This window comes from Bos javanicus, chromosome 6 (assembly GCF_032452875.1).
Source record: "Bos javanicus breed banteng chromosome 6, ARS-OSU_banteng_1.0, whole genome shotgun sequence".
Lineage (NCBI taxonomy): Eukaryota > Metazoa > Chordata > Mammalia > Artiodactyla > Bovidae > Bos > Bos javanicus.
The window spans coordinates 9466134-9490000 of NC_083873.1; the positions used below are offsets into that span (position 1 = coordinate 9466134).

Sequence of the window (23867 nt, forward strand, 5' to 3'; positions counted from 1 at the left end):
CTTCTTTTGTCTCTCTTTTTGTCTTTGATATTTTTTCCTACCTCCTTTCGAAGACAATGGGCTGCTTTTCTGGGTGCCTGATGTCCTCTGCCAGCATTCAGAAGTTGTTTTGTGGAATTTACTCAGTGTTCAAATGTTCTTTTGATGAATTTGTGGGGGAGAAAGTGGTCTCCCCATCCTATTCCTCTGCCATCTTAAGACCGCCCCCCCCCACCCTGTTTTTTCCATTCAGGTTTTAAAAAGTGAAATGAGCATTTCAGCTGACACTATGATGGAGCAAAGCAGGCTTTTTTGACCATAAACTGATGCCACCTCTTGGTCATAAACCCTGCAGAGATTTAAGATGAGTCTCAAATTTCAAAGAGAGTCAGCAGAGAGTGTGAAGATATATGAACAGAGGAGAAAGCAGTTGAAGGCACAAAGGACCCCAAGGGATTTTTAGAACTGCTTTCATTTAATAAGCCAGTAGCATAGCAACCTAAAGACCTTGGCTGTGATCACACCAGGATGTTTTTAATGGATTGCTGTGGGGAAACATGATGGGCACCTGCCATCCTCTGGCTCATGGTGCTAAGTGGGCAGCTCCAGTACCAACTCTGTGGCGAGCCTATAGCTGGGGGTGTAGTAGAGGTATTCCTTGCCATATGGGAGCTCTTTGGTGAAAAGATTCCTTTAAGGAAAAGTTTTTTTTGCTTCCTCTTCAGGAATGGTTGGAAGGACCATCATGCTGTCCCCTTCTTCCATTCAACCGGGGTGACTTCCTTCTTCTCTGCTCTCAGCTGGAAAGAGAATCTCATCAAAGTTCCTGCCAGTGGTAGCTGAGTAGAGGATGAACAGTTTCGGTTTATTATCAGGACCAAAAGTAAACACCACATGAGCGGTCACAGGCATGCTCTTTTCGTCATTCTCTGGTGGGTCCAACATGCCCAACTGAATGACTAGGTCCCCATTCTTATCATCAGTGATAGGAAAAGGTAACTTTTTTGTGGCTCTTCACCATTGTAAGCATTGATATCCTTGCTCCATGCAAGATAGCCTTCCACGCTGTCTATGGAAAGAGCAATCATCTTAACTTTTCTCTTGGCAAATTCTGGTGCCAGATTTGCTGCTCTGCCGAGTTCTGTGGTACACACTGGGGTAAAGTCCCAAGGATGGGAGAAGAGAATTCCCTGTGAGTCTCCCAGATAGTCATGGAAACAGATGCGGCTGATGGTAGTACTTGCCTCAAAGTTGGGAGCCTCATCCTGGAGGAGGAGACCTCCGCCCGTGGCGGCAGCAGTGGTACGGATGTAGGAGGAGATGCAGGACCGACAGCCACTAGCCTGTGGTTCTAATTTCTCCAGTTGCACATTTTTAATGTGCTTAGTTTTTGTTATTGAGTGATAGAATTTTCTTATATATTTTGGATATTAATCCTTTATCAGACATATGGTTTACAAATATTTTCTCCTTTTCCATAGGAAATTTTATTGATTACATTGTTCATTTCTTAGTTGCCTATGCTTTTGTGTCATTTAAAAAATGCATTGTAAAGACTGAGGTAGAAATTATTTTTTTTTTATTCTAGGAGTTTTACAATTAAAGTCTTATGTTTAAGGTTTTAATTTAAGTTGATTTCTGTATATTGTGTAAGATAAGGGTCCAATTTCATTCTTTTGTATATGAATATGCAGTATCTCAACAGTATTCATTGAAGAAGTTATTTTTTGCCCACTTTATATTCTTGGCACTTTTGTTAAAGATCATTTGATTAAACATGTGTGGGTTTATTTGAGGGTCCTTCATTCTATTCTATTGGTCTATGTGTTTCTTTATATGCCAGTATCATACTGTTTTGATTCCTTTAGCTTTGTAATACAAATAGAAAATTAAAAGTATGATGCCTTTAACTTTTTCTTCTTTCACAAGATTGCTTTAGCTATTTTGAATCTTTGTGGTTCCATTTGATTCTTGAGGATTATTTTTCCAGCATTTGCAAAAAATGCGATTGAAATTTTGCCATGGATTTTATTAAATCTGTAAATCTGGTCCCATAACTTCATGGGAAATAAATGGGAAAATAGTGGAAACAGTGTTAGACTTTATTTTTGGGGCTCCAAAATCACTGGAGATAGTGATTCCAGCCATAAAATTAAAAGACGCTTACTCCTTGGACGGAAAGTTATGACCAACCTAGATAGTATATTCTAAAGCAGAATATTACTTTGCCAACAAAGGTCCGTCTAGTCAAGGCTATGGTTTTTCCAGTGGTCATGTATGGATGTGAGAGTTGGACTGTGAAGAAAGTGGAGTGCCAAAGAATTGATGCTTTTGAACTGTAGTGTTGGAAAAGACTCTTGAGAGTCCCTTGGACTGCAAGGAGATCCAACCAGTCCATGCTAAAGGAGATCAGTCCTGGGATTTCTTTGGAAGGAATGATGCTACAGCTGAAACTCCAGTACTTTGGCCACCTCATGTGAAGAGTTGACTCATTGGAAAAGACTCTGATGCTGGGAGAGATTGCGGGCAGGAGGAGAAGGGGACGACAGAGGATGAGATGGCTGGATGGTATCACCGACTCGATGGACATGAGTTTGAGTGAACTCCAGGAGTTGGTGATGGACAGGGACTCCTGGCGTGCTGTGATTCATGCGGTCACAAAGAGTCGGACACGACTGAGCGATTGCACTGAACTGAACAGAACTGAAATCACTACAGACCGTTACTGTTGGCTCAGCAGTAAAGAAACTTCCTGCCAATGCAGGAGATGCAGAAACGATTCCTGCATCTGGAAGACCATCTGGAGAAGGAAATGGCAACCCACTCCAGTATTCTTGCTTGAGAAATCCCATGGACAGAGGAGCCTGGTGGCCTACAGAGTCAAAAAGATTCAGACATGACTTAGACAAACAGAAGTAGCAATCTGAGAACACACACTGTTTTTCCATTCAGGCATGTCTTCTTCAATTTCTTCCTTTAATGTTTTATAGTTTTCAATGTACAAGTCTTTAACTTCCTTGGTTAAATTCATCCACAAGTATTTTATTCTTTTTGATGTTGTTATAAAAATGATTGTTTTCTAATAGAGCCTGAAGTCAGGTAGGTTGATTCCTCCAGTTCCATTCTTCTTTCTCAAGATAGCTTTGGCTATTCGAGGTTTTTTGTATTTCCATACAAATTGTAAAATTATTTGTTCTAGCTCTGTGAAGAATACCATTGGTATCTTGATAGGGATTGCATTTAATCTATAAATTGCTTTGGGTAGTATACTCATTTTCACTATATTGATTCTTCCAATCCATGAACATGGTATATTTCTCCATCTATTACTGTCCTCTTTGATTTCTTTCAGCAGTGTTTTATAGTTTTCTATATATAGGTCTTTAGTTTCTTTAGGTAGATATATTCCTAAGTATTGTATTCTTTCCATTGCAATGGTGAATGGAATTGTTTCCTTAATTTCTCTTTCTGTTTTCTCATTATTAGTGTATAGGAATGCAAGGGATTTCTGTGTGTTGATTTTATATCCTGCAACTTTACTATAATCATTGATTAGTTCTAGTATCAAGACAGTATGGTACTGGCACAAAGACAGAAATATAGATCAATGGAACAAAACAGAAAGCCCAGAGATAAATCCACGCACATATGGACACCTTATCTTTGACAAAGAAGGCAAGAATACACAATGGATTAAAGACAATCTCTTTAACAAGTGGTGCTGGGAAAACTGGTCAACCACTTGTAAAAGAATGAAACTAGAACACTTTCTAACATCATACACAAAAATAAACTCAAAATGGATTAAAGATCTCAATGTAAGACCAGAAACTATAAAACTCCTAGAGGAGAACATAGGCAAAACACTCTCCGACATACATCACAGCAGGATCCTCTATGACCCACCTCCCAGAATATTGGAAATAAAAGCAAAAATAAACAAATGGGACCTAATTAAACTTAAAAGCTTCTGCACAACAAAGGAAACTATAAGCAAGGTGAAAAGGCAGCCTTCAGAATGGGAGAAAATAATAGCAAATGAAGCAACGGACAAACAACTAATCTCAAAAATATACAAGCAACTCCTACAGCTCAACTCCAGAAAAATAAATGACCCAATCAAAAAATGGGCCAAAGAACTAAATAGACATTTCTCCAAAGAAGACATACAGATGGCTAACAAACACATGAAAAGATGCTCAACATCACTCATTATCAGAGAAATGCAAATCAAAACCACTATGAGGTACCATTTCACACCAGTCAGAATGGCTGCGATCCATAAGTCTACAAGCAATAAATGCTGGAGAGGGTGTGGAGAAAAGGGAACCCTCTTACACTGTTGGTGGGAATGCAAACTAGTACAGCCACTATGGAGAACAGTGTGGAGATTCCTTAAAAAACTGGAAACAGAGCTGCCTTATGATCCAGCCATCCCACTGCTGGGCATACACACTGAGGAAACCAGAAGGGAAAGAGACACGTGTACCCCAATGTTCATCGCAGCACTGTTTATAATAGCCAGGACATGGAAGCAACCTAGATGCCTATCAGCAGATGAATGGATAAGAAAGCAGTGGTACATATACACAATGGAGTATTACTCAGCCATTAAAAAGAATACATTTGAATCAGTTCTAATGAGATGGATGAAACTGGAGCCTATTATACAAAGTAAAGTAAGCCAGAAAGAAAAACACCAATACAGTATACTAACGCATATATATGGAATTTAGAAAGATGGTAACAATAACCCTGTACAAGACAGCAAAGAGACACTGATGTATAGATCAGTCTTATGGACTTTGTGGGAGAGGGAGGGGGTGGGGAGTTTTGGGAGAATGGCATTGAAACATGTATAATATCATGTATGAAACGAGACGCCAGTCCAGGTTCGATGCACGATACTGGATGCTTGGGGCTGGTGCACTGGGACGACCCAGAGGGAGGGTATGGGGAGGGAGGAGGGAGGAGGGTTCAGGATGGGGAACACAGGTATACCTGTGGCAGATTCATTTCGATATTTGGCAAAATTAATACAATATTGTAAAGTTTAAAAATAAAATTAAATTAAAAAAAAAAAAAGAAAACTACTAGTGATGGAAAGGAAGTTCAAGAAACGGCTAAAAGTTCAAGAATTTAAGGACCACCAGAAAATCAGGAGTTTAAACTCTGTGTCTCTCAATCTTTAAAACCTACCTTCCCTTTTAATAAAAGATTGAAACTAAAATATTTTTATATATCCAAAAAAAAAAAAAGATTGTTTACTTCTTTTCTTTTTTTCCGGAGAGTTTATGCTTAATGTATAGAAATGCAACTGCTACTTGAATGTTGCTTTTGTATTCCTGAAACTTTACTGAAATTAATAACATGGAAGGAAAGAAAATAATAGAATTGTATTTGGTAAAAGATGCTGATAGACTGAAAAATTTCCAGTGAGACTACCAATGTCTTAGCTCTCAACTTTTCTTCCCTGAACTCTTGCTAAATCCAAATTGGTCAGCCAGTGGCTATTCATTCATTCAACAAACATTCAATTATTTATCATGGGCTTAATTACAGCCCCAGTCTTAATTATGCTGCATCCAGTCCTATGATTAAGGCAACCTCAGTTTCTCCATGCTGGCCAAAAATTTCAACATTTTTTTCAACAATGGTTAGAACCAAGTCATACCAAACTCTAGTAACCTTACCCAATCTATTGTATAAATTTTTGTTTCCTGTTTCCACAGAGGCATCTTTTTAAAGTGTTCTCATATAGCAAAGATTTAGTAAAAATTACGGTTAATGGCTTTGGTTGTCTTTCTCCTTCAATGACTCCAAGTTTAGCATAGTTTCTAAAAATGTAGCTAATCTGGAATTAATGGAATTTTCTTTTTATTTTCCTAACAAAATGTAATATGGTAAGACAGTATACTGAAAAGAAGTACAATAATTCCTTGACATCCATGAGGGATTGGTAATACGCCTCCCTCAAATCTCCCCACAAGGCCTCTATACCAAATTTGAGATGCTTGGATTCCTTAGTCAGTTCCACATTCACGATTCAACCAACTGGGACAAGACCAGCTGTTGGCTGACTCTGGATGCCAAACAGCTGATTTCATGGGCAAGATGGTGCAGGTTATACTGAAAATTGCTATTTTAGTCAATTTGATGCTTTTAGATTATGCCACTGCCTTATTTGATTGAATAGGTCATATAGTGACATTGTATTTTCTTTTACTTATTAAATATATTTTGTTCAGAGTTTATGTGCTAGTTGTTCTGTAAAACCAAATATAGTGCTATTTATATTTCTCTAAGTAATCCTAATTAACAAATTAAGGTTTTCCTTCTTAAAAATAAAACTAATACAATGATTTTTGATATATTTATGATTCCTGTTCATTAATGTGTTATAACAGTCATGCATATGCCCACTTACACATCCTTTCACTCAAGTTGGTAAATAATTATAGAAACAGGAATTTGAATTCTGTACTTATAGTAATTCCTTCTTGATTCTTACTAGTTATTATTATTTTCTGTAGTGATAAGATACATTACAATAATAAACTAGTAATATTATTTTAAATCTATCAGGATTCATGTATATAGAACCGTAATATATTTCTTACAAAAAAAATCTGCCTTTTGAACATCAGGAGATTTTTTTTCTTTTTGGTTCAGGTAAGATAACACTGATTTTGTAATAGCAGAATGTGTGTGTGTGTGTGTGTGTGTGTGTGTGTGTGTGTGTATCTATGTTAAAATACCTTTTAAATTAAAATGTCAAATTCAGCTTAGCACTGGAAGGGCAGTCTATGATTGAGGAATGGCTGTCAGCTTGTCTTTTGTCTGTCAAATTGCAAGCTCTGCTATGGTGACTATTTTAGGCCAAAGGATCACAGAACTCTATATCAATAGTGGCTCAATAAAACTGGAAGAAAGTTGAGACAATCTATTAATTGTTTTGGAGGTTGGATTTTGCACTTTGAATTATTTAAGGATATTTTTGCCACCTTCCCTACTGTTGAATGAATAAGTCAGGAATCCATTCAAGTAAGGCATGAAAAAAAGACGTTGAAATCCATCAGGGTAGCAATTTCCATGAAAAGTTGAATATTTTAGCCTTGTGCTGTAGTTGTAGAGGCCATGTTTGTTCTGTAATTTGCAAAAGCAAATTTTTACTTGTAGGTTTTTTTTTTTTTAAATTTTCTCAATGACTATGCCTTTAGAAAAATTTTATATACATTTGTATGTATCTGTCAATTTGTAGCCTGAAAAGATTTGATGATTAGGATTCTTGGGCTCTTTTTTTCAAGTGATGAGAAAGATCTAGGATTAACTCACCCATGTAGATCCTCCAGAATTGCCCAGGAAATCCAGTGGTGTTAGCAGCTATATCTAGCCATAGTGTTGGTGTCAGCTGCTCCAGCTGTGTCCACGTGACATTGTAACCTGACTGTCGCTTGCATTATAATCATGATGCAGTAGTTGAAACTTAGCATTGCTGTCTTTCTTTCTGTGTATCTAGTTTTGTAAACTTCCTGCCAGCCTTATGAGCTAATCAGTAGCTTTCCTACATTTTCTTTTTATTTGAAAGAGTTTATTTCTCAAGCTCAAAATGACAGAACCAGCACTTAAACAGAAAATTTGCAGCTACATTCTCAAGTGTAAGCTAAATTAAAATTGCTATATTTTCCTTCTGAAATAATTATGGTCATTATAAAATGACCATAATTTTATTCAGCTTCACTTTGTCTTATCCTTAAAGTCTATTTTGTTGGATAGTAATATAGCTACAAGCACTTTTTATTTTTGTTTAATTTAGAATTTACATGTTATAACTTTTTTGATTCTTAACCTGCTTCTAGCCTGTGTCCTTCCATCTTAGATATGTCTCTTATAAACCACATAGAATTGTCAGTGAATTATGTATATTCCAACAGAGGAAAGAGTGACAGACTTTATGTTTTGGGGCTCCAAAATCACTGCAGATGGTGACTGCAGCCATGAAATTAAAAGATGCTTACTCCTTGGAAGAAAAGTTATGATCAACCTAGACAGCATATTAAAAAGCAGAGGCATTACTTTGCCAACAAAAGTCCGTCTAGTCAAGGCTATGGTTTTTCTAGAAGTCATGTATGGATGTGAGATTTGGACTATAAAGAAAGCTGAGTGTTGAAGAATTGATGCTTTTGAACTGTGGGGTTGAAGACTCTTGAGAGTCCCTTGGACTGCAAGGAAATCCAACTATTCCATCCTAAAGGAAATCAGTCCTGAATATTCATTGGAAGAATTGATGCTGAAGCTGAAACTCCAAGACTTTGGCAAGCTGATGCAGAGAACTAGTTCATTTGAAAATATCCTGATGCTGGAAAGATTGAAGGCAGGAGGAGAAGGGGACAACAGAGAGTGAGATGGTTGGATGGCATCACCAACTCAGTGGACATGAGTTTGAGTAAACTCCGGCAGTTGGTGATGGACAAGGAGGCCTGGTGTGTTGCAGTTCATGGGGTTGCAAAGAGTCAGACAGGACTGAGTGACTGAACTGAACTGAACAACCTTACAATAGATAAACAGTCATTCCTGGTGAAGTGGGCAGATCTATAAATCATGAACCTCTTTGAACTTGAAATCCAATAGCAAGCCCTGGAGAGAAAGGCATGTGGGTTACCATCACCATAAACTGCTTTTCACTAGTAGCAATATATTTTATCCTTGCAGCAATTTACTCAAGCTATTTAATGCAAGTATAATTGTCTACATTTTATTGTTGAGCACAGGAAAATCAATTTCCCAAAGAGACACAAGAAGAAAAACAAGGGTTCAAATTCATAGCCTGTGATTTTATGATGTATTCTTTTTAAAAAATATATCATTTTCATGCATTGAACTGAGATTAAATTGATTGTACAGCTTCATGCAATCTCTTTTGAATCCACTCATTTACTTTTTCTCACTTCTATCTTCATATGCCCTTTGATACATGACTCCAAAAATCACATTCTGTCTGGGAAGCAAATGGTTAAATTTGAAGGGAGGGAAGATATAGGGAGATAGATTTAAAAAAAAACAATTTCCTAAAAAATAGTATTCTGTGCATGTATTTATATACTATTTGCTAGACTTTGTTTTATAGGTTTTACCTGCATTGATTAATTAAATTTGCATAGCAATCATATAAGGTAGTAATAGTTAAATTATTCATTTTATTCTTATTTTGCAGGTGTGGGAACTAGAGAGAGAGATTAAGGGTCTCTTTCAAGGCTGTATAGCAAATAAATGGAAGAGCTGGGCTTTAATCTGAGGCTTTCTGCTTCAGAGTTTATGCCTTTAACCATTCCTCTTAATGACATTTTATCACACAGAGGATTTTAAACAGAAAGTGCTTTTATAAGATATTATTTGTTTTAGGAAAGATGTTAATTATATTGGAGAACAGTATTGGTTTCCAAGGCATCCCTCAATTAACAAAGACAGATTTCTTGGTATATAAAGTTATTAAGATTTGATTTTTCTAATTTATATGTTCCAATAATATATTTTACTAGACTAAAAATAATACAATATTTATGAAATATGAATAAGCTAGTTAACATTTCTTATCTCAAGACAGAATTTTTAAGCCTATAGCTAATGGGAATTCTTCACTTACCTTTTTTAATCAATAAACTTGAGTATTAGAAATAAAACATCATTTCCCACAAATATGCATGCATTGGGCATTTATCATTTAACATGCAGCTGTCCTGATCTTTAGGGATATAGCAGTAACCAAAGCAGTCAATAAAATCTGTAATCTAAAAGGATCACATACTATAGGCGGCAGATAGACCATGAACAAATAAAAACAATATGTATTATATTTGGTATGGTTGCTACTATGAAGCAAAATAAGGAAAGTAAGCAGTGTAGATAAAAAATAAAAAGCAACCCTGATAGTAGATGTGAAATTTATCTTTAAGGTGATCAGGAAAAGAGAAAGTTACATTCAAAAGTCAACATAAAGAGATAAGGGATAACTATCCATGTATTTTAAGGAAGGGAGAATTCCAGGCAGAGGCACTCACAAAGCACTATTCCTGATGTGGGCAGGTGCCTGGTGTTTTCCCATGTATTAGGAAAGTTGATTAAGCATATGCAGAGGAAGTATGTGCATCTTTTCTTTCTTTCCAAGAACAGTAAATTGTAGATTTCATGGAATTAAAAATAAGGAGTATTTTCACTTTTTAAAATAAAAGTGTATTTAAGATACAAGTTCCTTAATGCTATTATGTATGTTTTTTATGAAACATGATTAATATTTTAGGTATATCAATTAAATGTGATCACTCATTAAACTTGATTGCTTAAATAAATACAAAATACATTACTTTTTACATTTTTAATAATTCATTTATACTTATTATGAATATCTTTCAAATATAGCTATTTCATTCCATAAAATATTTTTCTTATCAAAAATATACACTTAAATCATGCAACCATAGTAGCAAAAAGAAAAACAAATTAAAAATGAAAACAGTTTCAGAGATCTCTGTGATAACATTAAACATAAAATGGGGTCCCAGAGAAAAGAGAGAGAAGGAATCAAAAATGTGTTTGAGGGAATTATGGCTAAAAACTACATGAACCTGAAGAAAGACAGATATCAAGGTTCAGAAAGCATAGAGTTTCCAAACAAGATTAAATCCTAAAAAATACATCAAGAAATACCATAAATATGTGTTCCCCATCCTGAACCCTCCTCCCTCCTCCCTCCCCATACCATCCCTCTGGGTCGTCCCAGTGCACTAGCCCCAAGCATCCAGTATCGTGTATCGAACCTGGACTGGCAATTCGTTTCTTACATGATATTTTTCATTTTGATATTTGGCAAAACTAATACAATTATGTAGAGTTTAAAAATAAAATAAAATTAAAAAAAAAAAGAAATACCATAAATAAAACTGCAAAAGTTAAAGATAAAAAGAAATTTCTTTTTTTTTTTAATTTTATTTTATTTTTAAACTTTACAATATTGTATTAGTTTTGCCAAATATTGAAATGAATCCGCCACAGGTATACCTGTGTTCCCCATCCTGAACCCTCCTCCCTCCTCCCTCCCCATACCCTCCCGCTGGGTCGTCCCAGTGCACCAGCCCCAAGCATTCAGCATCCTGCATCGAATCTGGACTGGCGACTCGTTTCATACACGATATTATACATGCTTCAATGCCATTCTCCCAAATCTCCCCACCCTCTCCCTCTCCCACAGAGTCCATAAGACTGATCTATACATCAGTGTCTCTTTTGCTGTCTCGTACACAGGGTTATTGTTACCATCTTTCTAAATATTTCTAAAAAGAACAAGAGAAAAAAAAAGAGTCATATAACAAGGGAAATTTCTGTTCAGCTATCAGCTAATTTAAGGAAGCTTTATAGACCAGAAGAGAGATGGCATGATATATTCAAAGTGCTGGAATGGTAAGTCTATAATCTAAGATACTCTACCTAGCAAGATTATTATTTAGAAACCAAGGGAAAACAAATAACTTATCATGTATTAACCCCTTGGTAATAAAAATTAAAAAAAAAAAAAACCTATACTAGATATAATGAACAGATGATCTGTTCTTTAATATAACTGTGGTTTTAAAGTCTCCTAATATTATTGTATTATTGCCATTTCTCCCTTCATGTCTGTTAGTATTTGTTTTATATGTTTTGGTGTGTCTAATATTTGGTGCATACATGTGAACAGATTTTATCTTCTTCCCTTGCATTGACTGTCTCTTGTATCCATTATTATTATATAATGACTTTCCTCATCTTTTGTTCTAGAATTTGTTTAAAAGAAATATGTTGTTATTCTCCCTTTCTTATAATTTCTATTTGCATGAAATATCTCTTTCCATTCCCTCACTTTTAGTCTGTGTGTGTCTTTGGATCTGAAGTGATACCTTGAAGTAAGTAAGTAGAAAGAATTGGATTTTTAAAATCCAATCATCCACTCTGTGTCTTTTGACTGGATCATTCATTTACTTTTAAAGTAATTATTGATAGATACGCTCTTATTGACATTTTATTACTTGTTTTCTAATTATTTTTTGAGTTTTTCTCTGCTTATTTCTCCTTCTTCTTGTTTCTTCCCTTGTGGTTTGATTTTCCTTAGCAGTATGCTTGTGTTCCTTTATGTTTATTTTTCTGGGTAAGGACAAAAAAAATCTTATATTAATGGACAGATCATCTAGACCGAAATTTAAAAGGTTTTCTTTTAAATTTTCTTAAACAGTGGTATTAAATGAAACAATAGCCCAGTGGAACTCCATAAGTACCTATAGGACATTATATCCCAGAACAGAAGAATACATGTTCTTTTCAAGTGCCCATAAAATGCTCTTCAAGATAGATTACATGCTAGGCCACAGAACAAGTCTCAATAAATTTAAGAGGATAGAAACTATATCAAGGACTTTGACTGACCAAAATGGTATGAAACTAGAAACCAAATGACATAAATAAAAATGGGAAAAGAACAAGTATGCAAATACTGAAAGGTTGTTGCTGAGCCATGAAAGACACTGGGATTCTTGTCCTCTGGAGGACAGGAATTTAATCTGAGGCCAGTGAGGAGGCTTGATCACTCAGAGCTTTTGTGTAATAAAGTTTTATTAAAGTATAAAAGAGAGAGACAGCACTTCTGACACAGACATCAGAAGAGGGCAGAAAGAGTGCCCCCCTGCTAGTCTTTAGCAGGAAGTTATATACTTACCAGCAGGCTGCTAATTAGAAAAAGGAAATGTCCCAAAACTCAGAGAGTGGCACCAGGCCCCTCTCCCACAACATGCATTCTGAGATAACATTGGCACAAGGTTAGTCATCCTGGGCCATAAAATAATTGATATGAATCTTGAAGAAAGATAGGTTTCCAAGCAAATACATAGTCTCATTAACATAGTTTAGGAGAACATTTGCATGAGTAAAACATACTGGTTTGTTGGTTAAAATACACTGGTTTGTCCAGTCAGTTCTGAGTCTTAGGTAGAACAGACTTGAAGAAAGATAGAGTGTAAGGCAAATACATAGTTCATTAAAACAGCTTAAGAAAAATATTTCCATAAGAAAAGCTCAAGGGTTGAGAAAAGTTAAGTTCAGGTGGAACCAGGTGTTGTCATGGAACACAATTTTAAAAGAAATCTCCTTTTAATTTTGTATAGAAAAGGGAAAAAAAATCTGATACTTACAGTTTATTTCCTCCTGTTGCTGAAGGGAGAGAGAAAAACTGTCTGACACTTGCAGCCTATTTCCTCCGTTTGGGGGCCCTTAGCCTTCCTGCCTGTTACCCTCTCAACACTAAACAACAAGCTATTATAAAATTGATGGGTCAATGATGATATCAAAGAAGAATTCATAAAATACCTCAAGACAAAAGAAAATAGAAACACAGCTTTCCAAAATCTATGGGATGTAGCAAAAGCAATTTTAAGAGAGAAGTTCATAGTAATACAGGCATCCCTCAAGAAACAAGTAAAATTTCAAGTTAACAAACTAACCTACCACCTAAAAGATTAGCAAAAGAAGAACAAAGCTCAAAATAACCATAATTAAAGAATTAATAAAGAGACAAAAAATAAATAGAAAAAAAATAATATGAAAGATAAATGAACACAAGATGGAAGGTTTTGAAAAGATAAAATTGATAAATCATTAGTCAGGTTCACTAAGAAGGAAACAAAGTACCCAAATAACAATTATAAGAAGTGAAAGTGCAGAAATAACAAACATTACCAAGAGATAGAAAAAAAAAATCAGAAAAGAATACTATGAGGAGTTATACATCAACCTAGTGGACACCCAAAAGAAATGGACAGATTTCTAGAAACATACAACCTGCCAAGAAATGAAGCAAGAACAAAGACAATTTGAACAAACTGAACACTAGTAGTGAAATTGAATTTGTAATTATAAAACTTCCAGCCAACAAATGTCTTGGACTATATGGCTTCACAGGGAAATTCTACCAAATATATAAAGAACTAATATCTAACCTTATCAAACTAGGTCAAAACAATTGAAAAGTTCATAACATTCCCAAATGCATTCCATGAGGCCACAATTACCCTGATACCAAAACCAAACAACAGTACAAAAAGAGAAAATCACAGGCCAATATTTTTGATAAATATAGATACAAAAATCCTTAAAAATATTAGCAAACAGAATCCAATGAGAGATTAAGAGGGCCAGTTGAACTCAGGTACCTAGGTAGCTCAGCTGGTAAAGAATCCCCTGGCAATGCAGGAGACCTGGGTCCCATCCCTAGGTTGGGAAGATCCCCTGGGGAAGGAAATGGCTTCCCACTACAGTCTTTTTGTCTGGAGACTCCCATGGACAGAGGAATCTGGCAGGTAACAGTACATAGGGTCTCAAAAAGTCAGACACGACTGAGCAACAAACACGTTCATAGGATGTTATTTCCCAAATCTGATATATATCCAATATCATACATCATGATCAAATTAGCTTTATTTCAGGGATTCAAAGATGACTTGGTATCCACAAATCAATCAATGTAATACAACAAATTAACAAAAGGTCAGAAAAAAGCCACATGGTCATCTCAATAGGTGCAGAAAAATCATTTGACAAAAGTCAACATCCATTCTTGATTAAAAGAAAGACAAAAAATCTCACCAAAGTAGGGATGGAGGGAACAAACATACCTCAACATAATAAAGGCCATTTACAAAAAACCTACAGCCTATATAACATGCAATGCTGAAAAGCTGAAAGCCTTTCCTCTAAATTCAGGAACAAGCCAAAATTGCTTACTATTGGCATGTTTATTTAGCATAGTATTGGAATCCTAGCCACAGTAGTCAGACAAAAATAAATAAATAAATAAATAAATAAATAACATTCAAATTAGAAGGTAAGGAGTAAAACGGTCGCTATTAGCAGTTTAAATGAACTTTATATAGAAAACTAAAGTCTCCACCAAAAAAGTATTTAAAAAATCATTATGAATTCAGTAAAGGTTCAGTATACAAGATTAACATGCAGAAATCTGCCGCTTCTTTATACACTAGTAATTACATATAAGTTCAGACTGTAAAGCGTCAGTCTACAATGTGGGAGACCCGGATTCGATCCCTGGGTCGGGAAGATCCGCTGGAGAAGGAAATGGCAATCCACTCCAGTACTATTGCCTGGAAAATCCCATGGACAGAGAAGCTTGGAAGGCTACAGTCCATGGGGCCGCAAAGAGTCGGACATGATTGAGCGATTTCACTTCACTTCAATTACATATCAGAAGGAGAAAGTAAAGAAGTGCTATTTAAAATTGCATCAAAACTTAAAATACCTAGGAGTAAACCAAAGAAATGAAAGACCCATAATCCGGAGGCTATGAAACAACTGATGAAGGAAACTGAAGTTGCTAAAAAGAAATGGAAAGATAGCCTGTGCTCTTGGTTTGGATGTAATATTGTTAAAAAGTCCGTACTACCCAAAGCAATGTACAGATATAATACAATCTTTATGGAACTACCCATGACATTTTCACAGAACTAGGACAAATTATCCTAAAATTCATATGGAAACAGAAAAGGTGCTGAATTGCCAAAGCAATCTTGAGACAAAAGAACAAAGTTGAAGATATGACCTTCCCAGACTATCCTATGAAGCTCAGGTGGTCAAAACAACATGTATTGGCACAAAACAGACATATAGATCAATGGAACAGAATAGAAAGCCTGGAAATAAACTCACATACCCATGGTCAATCAACTCAACAAAGGAGACAAAATATGTAACAAAGTTAAGACAGTCTTGTCAATAAGTGGTGCTGGGAAAACTGGACCGCAATATGTCAAAGGTTACAACTTTTTCTCATACCATATATGGAAATAAACTCAAAATAGGTGAAAAACCTAAATGTAAGACCAAAACCATACACCTCTCAGAAGAGAACATAGACATAACACTTTTTGGCATAAAACATGGCAATATTATCTGGCTCTGGCTGGTTACATGTTAGTAATTAGTTTTACAACATGCAGGTGCAGAAGAATTAACAATTACAGCATGCAGGTACAGGGGCTATCATTAATCTGAGACAATCTGACGTTTACTTCCAAATCTTTGTTTGCCATATGTGAGGAGGGGGTTTCCTGGTTTTTCTTTAATGATGCAAAACAAAAAGTCAAACCAGAGGATGGGATAAAATATTTACAAGCAGTAAGACTGATAAAGTGTTGATATCCAAGATATCTAAACAGCTCATTAAAGACAATCTCAAAACACACACACACACACACACACAACAAACTCAACCAAAAAATGGGCAAAGACTTGAATAGGTATTTTTCAAAGGAAGATATATAGGTGGATAATAGCCTCATAAAAAGATGCTCACTATCGTTAATTATGCTAGAAATGAAAATCAAAATAACAATGAGATATCACCTCACACCTGGCAGAATGGCTTTCATCAAAATGTCTACAATTACAAATGTTGATGAGGATGTGGAGAAAAGAAGGAGAACCCTGGAATACTGATGGCAGGAATATAAATTGGTTCAGCCACTGTGGAAACCGGTATAGAAGTTTCTCAAAGTGTTGCGGGGAGGGCAAAAGGGATTTCATCCTGAAGACTGTCAGCCATCTCAAGGCAGGATGTGAATTGGGCCTGAACCCTGTTAACCATCCTTAAAGAAAAACCAGGAAAGCCCCTCCTCACAGATGGCAAACAAAGACTGGAAGTAAAGGTCAGGTTGTCTCAGTTAGATTAATGATGGTGCCTGCACCTGCATGCTGTAATTGTTAATTCTTCCTTACCTACATGTTGTAAAACTAATTACTAACATGTAACCGGCCATGTAGCAAAAGGTGTAAAACTGAGTCCTCCAATATCATTGAGGTCCTTGTTGGGAACCAATTCCCCTTGGACCTGATAGCTTAATGAACTATACTCCACTGTCTTGAGTGTCCTCTGAGAAGTATTTTGTGACTTCAGATTCTACAACAAAAATACTAAAAATAGAAGTACTATATGATCCAATAATTTCACTCCTGAGTATATATTCTAAATGGACAAAGAAAAAAATATTCAAAAAGATACACACACCTCAATGTTCATAGCATTCCTATTTACAAAAGCCAAGCTATTTCAAGAGGGAGGGGACATATGTATACCCAAGACTGATTCGTGTTGATGTATGGCAGAAACCAACACAATATTGTAAAACAAATATCCTTTAATTAAAAATAAATTAATTTAAAAAATCAGAAGAAGACAAAAAAAAAAAAAAAAACTAGGGAGGCAACCTGAGGGTCTATCTACAGTGCATCAACAGTGCATCTTTATTCATCAACAATGAATAAAGAAAATGTGGTGTGTGTGTGTGTGTGTGTATCTATCTACCTATTGAAATTTCACTTAGCCAATCAAAAAAATGAAATTCTGACATTTTCAGCAAAATGGATGGACCTAGAGAATATTATGCTTAGTGAAATAAGTCAGACAGTGAAAAATAAATACCGTATAATGTCATTTATATTTGGAATAAAAAAAGTAAAACCAACAAATATATATAGCAAAAACATAAACAGACTCAGAGATACAGACAACAAGCTTATTGGTTACCCGAGGAGGGTGGGGAGAGGGAAGGCAAAAGGATAAGGCTTGGATACTGGATTAAGAGGTACAAACTACCATGTAAAATAGATGAACAACAAGGATATATTAAACAGTACCACTGGGATTTATACCCATTATCTTGTAATAACTTTTAGGAGTATAATCCTAAAAATAATGAATCCCTTTGTTGAAACTAATATGATATTGTAAATCAGTTACACTTTAAATGAATAAATGCATTAACATTTAACAGAAGTAAATATAAATCTTGGACATACTTTTAAAAATTATTGTTTTTCTTTCTGGCTTACTTCACTCTGTATAATAGGCTCCAGAAATAAGCCATAAAGAAAAATACCAATATAGTATAATAACATATATATATAGAATTTAGAAAGATGGTAACAATAACCCATTGGAGAAGGAAATGGCAACCCACTCCATTGTTCTTGCCTGGAGAATCCCAGGGACGGGGGAGCCTTGTGGGCTGCCGTCTATGGGGTTGCACAGAGTCGGACATGACTGAAGCGACTTAGCAGCAGTAGCAAGTAACAATAACCCTGTATGCGAGACAGCAAAAGAGACACAGATGTATAGAACAGTCTTTTGGACTCTGCGGGAGAGGGTGAGGGTGGGATGATTTGGGAGCATGGCATGTATATTATCATATGTGAAACAGATCTCCAGTCCAGGGTTGATGCATGAGACAGGGTGCTCGGGGCTGGTAAACTGGGATGACCCAGAGGGAAGGGATGGGAAGGGAGGTGGGAAGGGGGTTCAGGATGGGGAACACATGTACACATGTGGCAGATTCATGTCAATGTATGGCAAAACCACAACAATATTGTAAAGTAATTAGCCTCCAATCTAAATAAATAAATGTATATTAAAAAATATTGTTTTACTCTGGATACACATTTACAATATATTTTGAAATTTAGTTTAATTTGATCATTTGTATATCCAATGCAGTCTATTACAGAAGCTATATAGAATCAGCACCATGAGCTTCTAAGGCTGTATATAAGCTTGTTCTCTGTGGTTTTCATCCACTTCAATAAAGTTGATGTTAATTCTTAAATTTCTCACAAATTATTTGAAAGTACTAGGCTAGGGGAAATGAAAAGTTAGTTGCTAGTCCTGTCTGACTCTGACCGATGGACTGTAGCCTACCAGGCTCCTTTTTCTATGGAATTTCCCAGGCAAGAATACTGGAGTGGGTTGCCATTTCCTTCTCCAAGGGATCTTCCTGATCCAGGGATCGTGGGTCTCCCACATTACAGGCAGATTCTTTACTGTCTGAGCAACCAGGGAAGCCCAGGCTAGGGGAAGCATTCTATTAAATCCAAAGTCTATTGACTGCACAATATTGATTTAGTTATTTTGAGCACATGCTTTATAAAGTTTTATGGAAATATTGGTGAAAGATACTTACTAACTAATTAAAGTTTTCTATTTTTACCTGGAAATAGTATTTTTTTATGATCACAGGGAAAAAAGCTGCTTTGACAAGGATGGGTTGGCTTTACTGATTTTCTTAAACATCTACCTAGTGTGGTTTGGTGAGTGTGAAGACAAAAGCTGATCAACTACAGGGCTGTTTTACAGAACTCCACAAAAGTTATGGTTGTACTAAAATATCAACAAGAATGGAGAGAAGAAGACAGATTCAGGTATTAGTAACAAAACAGTGAGGGATACGGAAGCCTGCACGCCTCAATCCATGGAGTTGCAAAGAGTCAGAAATGACTTAGAGACTGAACAATAACAAAATAATCTTAATAGGACTTGGTCTTTTCACATATGCACAGTTACAGAGGAAGTATGTTAAGGGTTTATCATCATTCAGCTTTCTGCTTCAGCAGCTTCAGAGATATTGGTGCCATTCTTTGAGATAGGAAACATAGGAGAAGTCTGTCAGGTAAAATAAATTGATTCTTGAATGTATTAAACTTGAGATGCCCTTGAATCATGGAAATACAGGTAACTGAGAACAGATAAATCTAGGTCTTGAGATGGAAAGGAAGCTCTCAGATGGAGGTTTTTGTGGGGAGTCATCAAGCTACAGATAGATGATACTTGAAGACATAGTGGAAAGAACTCTCTAAGGCAGAATATGTATATACCTTCTCTCTAACTTTACATATATAGAAAGAATAAGTCCTGTTAAGACTATCTTCTTACTAGTTTCTGAATCTGTCCTATACTTTTCATTCTCAGTGATGTTATATTATCACAGACAACATAAGTCTTTTGTGGAGTTGTATGAAGCAACTTTCGTCTGACCCTCACCAAATCATTTTCCAAAACATAGGCAGTGGTATTTTCTTAAATACAAATGGTATCATGATATTATTTTGCTAAAACAGTTGTTCATGTGCCTTCCACTTTTCCTAGAAATCTTTCATCAACTCTTTAAAGTGTCTGCTGCTGTTGCTGCTAAGTCGTGTCAGTCGTGTCTGACTCTGTGCGACCCCATAGACAGCAGCCCACCAGGCTCCCCCATCCCTGGGATTCTCCAGGCAAGAACACTGGAGTGGGTTGCCATTTCCTTCTCCAATGCATGAAAGCGAAAAGTGAAAGTGAAGTCACTCAGTCATGTCTGACTCTTCCCGACCCCATGGACTGCAGCCTACTAGGCTCCTCCGTCCATGGGATTTTCCAGGCAAGAGGACTGGAGTGGGTTGCCATTTCCTTCTCCAATGCATGAAAGTGAAAAGTGAAAGTGAAGTCGCTCAGTCGTGTCTGACTCTTCCTGACCCCATGGACTGCAGCCAGGCAAGAGTACTGGAGTGGGGTGCCATAGAAAGTATCTAGTTTACTAGATCTAGTTTATTTTACTGTTAAATATCTACTCTACTTTACTGTTCTTTAGTTCATAACATATATGTGAGTTCTTTGAAAACTTCCTTAAACCAAAGAAGCCTGCTTCAGTTTCACAAACACACTGTTTATCACCATGCATTTTCACTCCTTGATAACTATTCTTTCTCTGCTAGTTTATAAACACTAAGAGAAGGAACTATCTTTTTAACTTCAATATGCAAGGCTGAGTGTGGTATTGGATTTAACAAATAGTATTTTCTGCTTTTTTAGAGTAGTCATAGTTGATTTGAGTCCTATTTTGAAGCAGGTAACACACTAGGTACGTAGTGATATTGGATGTATAGTGAAGTGTTAACTTGCCTCCCTTGAGTAGTTTATGGTTTAATGTTGGCCATTTAAGATATAAGCTCATTGAAAATAATGAATGGTAGGCTATTTACCTTTGTCAAATACATAATACTGGGAATAATTTTTGTATGAGGTAATTCAAGGACAAACTAGTAATTCTATAATGCTTCTTTCTAAACCCTAATTAAGCCTCCTTCCTTGGCTGTCAACAGTGTTATTTCCATGATAAATGTGAATCAAGCATTCAATTTGAAAAATAAGCAAGCATTTTATGAATAAAAATATTCATTTACATTCAGTTATGTAACAAATATTGAATTTCCCTCATGTGGTCTGTACTATGCTAAATGTTGTACACAAATATCCATGAGTCACAAATAGTTGACAAGATAAAAGGAGAAGAAGCAAACACATAATTTAAAAGAATATGGTGATATTTCAATGATAGCCATTTGCAAAAGGTAAAAGTCAGAATCAGGACTACCTTGAATATCCATGAATCTCTGATATACTGGGGGAAATGGGTGGTATTATAATGTTCAGTTCAGTTCAGTCACTCAGTCGTTTCTGATTCTTTGCGATCCCATGAATCGCAGCACGCCAGGCCTCCCTGTCTATTACCAATTCCTCGAGTTCACTCAAACTCATGTTCATCAAGTTGGTGATGCCATCCAGCCATCTCGTCCTCTGTAGCCCCCTTCTCCTCCTGCCCCCAATCCCTCCCAGCATCAGGGTCTTTTCCAGTGAGTCAACTCTTCCCACAAGGTGGCCAAAGTATTGGAGTTTCAGCTTTAGTATCAGTCCTTCCAATGAACACCCAGGACTGATTTCCTTTAGGATGGACTGGTTGGATGTCCTTGCAGTCCAAGGGACTCTCAAGAGTCTTCTCCAACACCACAGTTCAAAAGCATGAATTTTTTGGTGCTCAGCTTTCTTCACAGTCCAACTCTCACATCCATACATGACCACTTGAAAAACCATAGCCTTGACTAGATGGACCTTTGTTGGTAAAGTAATGTCTCTGCTTTTGAATATGCTATCTAAGTTGGTCATAACTTTTCTTCCAAGGAGTAAGCATCTTTTAATTTCATGGATGTAATTATAATGGTTAAACTGATTTAAATGTCCACAAGTCATCATTTTAATATCACTTAAATTTAATGGATGTTTTCTGATATCTTCAAGCATAAAAATTTACATTACAACACTATATATCTACTATTTGATAATATATACATATATCAAAAGTTGAAGTGAAAATAAAGAAATTATTAATTTAATTATGTGTGGATAATTTTATCTCATAAATATTTATAATGTAGATTGTTTCTTCAGGAATGCCTTATATGACATCTAAATTTTATATTGTTTCTTTTCTTTTCTAATCCTTTCTTAGGCTAAGTGAATGTTGACCAGAAATTAAATAGTGAATGGAGAAAATGCAATAATTTCAGCAATTTAAAGTTTTTCTAATAATTTTGCAGAGATAGTTAAATCTTCAGTTTAAAAATAAAAGTATTAGTAAGAGAAAAAATAGATATGAAGTATGATATGATCATAGTAAGACAGATTTCACAAATTTTCCAATATGGTACAGTCATTTTTAGAAGCATAATTATATGGAACCAACTTAAAGACCAAGCTTTCTTTCCTGCTGTTTTAGTGCTTTGAACTTAGAGCAATTAACTTTAAGTTAGTTTTCAGTTAATATTGAGGGTACCATTTTATGTAAAACAATTTAAATTTGTGCCAATTATCCACCTTTGGAGTATAATTAAGAACAAAGTATTATTAGGCAGTTCATGTCATTATTTGAAGGAAAAAAAAAAATGAGCAGTAAATTCTGCTAAAAAAAAACACAATGCTGTGTCTCACGTAGGCACTGGAAAAGAAGGTGTTTTCCTCCTCAACAATCTTGAAAACTTATGTGAATAAGTAGTATTTCCCTAGGAAGCAAAACCTACCTATGGGAATGTCACAAGATACATCTTTTGGCCTGCAGCACTGCACATTTGGAATGCTGCTGAAGGAGGTGGAGGTCATGGTGACAGTAGAGCCCCAAAGGAGAAGGTGCTGGAAGATGAATATAGATCTCCCTGCCAAAACCAATTACTATTTAACACTTTTCCTTGACCCAGGGACAGTTTCTTCTCTCTAAAGACTAAAACTGGGAACAACTGCATTGCATTAACAATATTAAATTCCAAAAAGTGACTCAAATGAGGGAAGTATTGAAAGGCTTAATTATTCACATAAGTGTCATACTGAAGCAAGTAAATAAAATAATATAATAAAAGATGTTTCTATCAAGAGGATCTAGGACAGCTTGCTTGATAATTCAGACAGCTTTCTTGATATTTCACATAAAATGTGTAAGGATGTCTGTGATTCCATTCCTACTTTAAAATACTTTCATGTTGACAATGACTTTAATCATACATTAAACCATGGCTACTACATTTTGGTTGATTTTACACATTTTCTGTATTTTTCAAAATTATTTATTTGTGATACAACTTAGTGACTTAATTGTTTTTCTTTTTTTCCCCAGGCCTGTCAGCTTAAGGACACACAATTCTTGCAGAAATTTCATACACAGTTTAATTTCCCATCATTGTGACCTGAGGAGTCATCAGCCTTTTTGTTTCCCTCTTCTCCTGACTATCTTATAACACATGTCCTCACAAAGAAGTCTGAGAAGTTCTTTCCATTGTGATTCCCATTCGGCTACCAGTCCAAATGATATTGCCCTTCAGCAAGGGTTTGGGTCATTTCCACCTTTACTCTTTCACCTATACAACTGATTGTCCTGGAGGATAGGAACTCTAGCTGTTCCACTGCACTACCTCCTCATTCCATACTGCTGCTGGGGACTCACAAGGTGACAATGCTGAACACATAGATTTGCTTTTCTGAAGAACTATTTATGTCTTGTGTATATAGATTTTGTATTGCAATACAGTTTTTACATTAGTTTTATGGAAAAGCATGAACTATTTTGAAGAGATTAATATATACACCATTACTGGGGTAGGAAATACTTAAAAATGACTGCAGCATCTTGTGATATCAGAAAACTAGGAAGTGTTCAAAAATTAAAACA

General features: G+C 35.8%; 1 pseudogene; it reads right to left on the reverse strand.

Annotated features, from left to right (window-relative positions):
• Positions 1–385: 385 nt before the first annotated feature.
• LOC133250033 (peroxiredoxin-6-like) lies at positions 386–22807 on the reverse strand (annotated as a pseudogene).
• Positions 22808–23867: the final 1060 nt, after the last annotated feature.